Source organism: Octopus sinensis, linkage group LG17, assembly GCF_006345805.1.
Source record: "Octopus sinensis linkage group LG17, ASM634580v1, whole genome shotgun sequence".
Lineage (NCBI taxonomy): Eukaryota > Metazoa > Mollusca > Cephalopoda > Octopoda > Octopodidae > Octopus > Octopus sinensis.
This window is the reverse complement of record NC_043013.1, coordinates 44,820,758-44,823,257: the sequence shown is the minus strand read 5'-3', so window position 1 is coordinate 44,823,257 and position 2,500 is coordinate 44,820,758. Positions and strand designations below refer to the sequence as shown.

Below are 2,500 nucleotides of genomic sequence, written 5' to 3'. Positions count from 1 at the left end.
TGTTACAGGTATCTAGGGATGGATGAAAATATATCTTACAGTGGCACCTGTATGTCACTAAAGAATATTGCAGCCTAATAAAGAAAATTTGGACCTCAGAACTTTCTGCATTCAATAAAACAGTGGCCCACAGTGTGTTTGCAGTACTCATACTAACATTTGGGATGCTTGATTGGACACTTGATGAGATCCGAGCCATTGATGTGAAAATCCGAAAAATACTAACAAGCACACAATCTCCACATAAACAGTGACGTAGACCGCCTCTAGCTAAAACGTAAACAAGGCGGCAGAGGTTTAACATCGATCCTATGTGCCTTTGAATGTCGCATCATATCCCTTCGGTAACATCTTTTAACCACCAAGCGTCGAAGTGCATCCCTTGACCAAGTTTGCCTACATGAAGCTGCCAGCATCATAAAACTTGGAAGACAACTCCTTGAGCAACATTCCTTGTCTGATAACCTAGAATGCATGCCCAAAGAAGTCGCACGACTCTACCGCAACGTATCATCAGATGAAAAGATTAGCCTATATGAGCAGAAGACTATGCATGGATATGTTAGTAGAAAGCTCAGTGATGATAATAACATCGACCATCAAAGCAGTCTATCATGGACGAATAGCCGGGTTATTACCTTCCACTTTGAAGGGTATGCGTTTGCAATCCAGGAACAGGAAATATCAACCAAGTACCTGATGCACAAAAGGGATAGAGATGCGGGAAAAGCCATAAAATGTGACAACCGATGCAGACTGCGGAGTTCACATTGAAGATATCACCCACATCATAAGCAGTTGTCCGAAAATGTCATCATGGTATTATCTAGCGATGAGACATGACGTTGTAGCTAGGACACTCTACAATGAAATCCATCGGAAGGATAATCCCGAGGACAAAGAAATAAAACTCACAATATGGCAGAGGCCATAGCCACTCATAATGAAAAGGAATACTGGTGGAATGTCCCAGTGAAGACCTCAATAAAACGTAAGCACACCGGACTTGATATAATGATTTGGGATAGAGAAGAGAAACTGTGCACAGTTGTGGAAATTAGCTGCTCAGCGGATGTTAACATAAAGCTGAAGATCAGTGAAAAAGAGAACACTTATGCTGAACTATTGAGAAATTTGCAGTTACTCTCTCCAGATTACAAGTTCAGGTTTATACCTATAATTATTGGAGCCCTGGAATATGTAACACACTGCCTAAATACCAATCTTGAGAAATTAGGCTTCTCAAAACCAGAAAGAAGAAAGCTAATTCGAAGGCTACAGATCCAATCCATCAGTGGAACTGTAAAAATCTGTAAAACTTGCCAGAAGTTTATCATTTAAATATATACGAGCATCTCTAGATATGTAACTCTATGCATGAGAATTCATACATAAAACATACAAATCTGCATGTATAAATACATACTTACATGCATACATACATACATACATACATACATGCATACATACATGCATACATACATACATACATGCATACATACATACATACATGCATGCATACATATATACATACATACATGCATACACACATACATACATAAATACTTACATGCATGCATTCATAAATACATACTTACATACCTACATGCGCACATACATACATAGATACATACATGCAAAAATACTCTGTTGTTGATGATAAAATTCCAATGAAGGAACTTTGGTTCTAGATTAGAAACCGGTTCTTCCTCTATTGGCAAGAAATCTTGAAATAAACTGAATAATGACATACATATATACATACATACACACATAGACACACACATAAGTATGTATTAAGTATGCATGTCTGTGTAAATGTATGAATATATGTATGTATGCATGCATGTATGTATGTATGCATGCGTGTATGTATGTATGTATGTATGTATGTATGTATGTATGTATGTATGCATGTATGTATGTATGTATGCATGTATGCATGCATGCATGCATGTATGTATACATACATGTATGAATGTATGAATGCATGTATGTATGTATGAATGTATGTATGTATGTAAGTACGTACGTACGTACGTACGTATGCATGTATGTATGTATGTATGTATGTATGTATGTATGTATGTATGTATGTATGTATGAATGCATGCATGCATGCATGTATGTATGTATGTATGAATGCATGTATGTATGTATGTATGTATGTATGTATGAATGCATGCATGTATGTATGTATGTATGTATGAATGCATGTATGTATGCATGTATGTATGTATGTATGTATGTATGTATGTATGAATGCATGCATGCATGCATGTATGTATGTATGTATGAATACATGTATGTATGTATGTATGTATGTATGTAAGTACGTACGTACGTACGTATGTATGTATGTATGTATGTATGTATGAATGCATGCATGCATGCATGTATGTATGTACGTACGTATGTATGTATGTATGTATGTATGTATGTATGTATGTATGTATGTATGTATGTATAAGTGTATGTATGTATGACTTCCTATTATGCT

General features: G+C 36.0%; 1 protein-coding gene across 1 annotated transcript in view; it reads left to right on the top strand.

Annotated features, from left to right (window-relative positions):
• The window catches only part of LOC118766647, a 32,904-nt gene that overhangs the window by 15,127 nt on the left and 15,277 nt on the right, over positions 1 to 2,500 (top strand). The gene's annotated exons all lie outside the window — the stretch shown is intronic.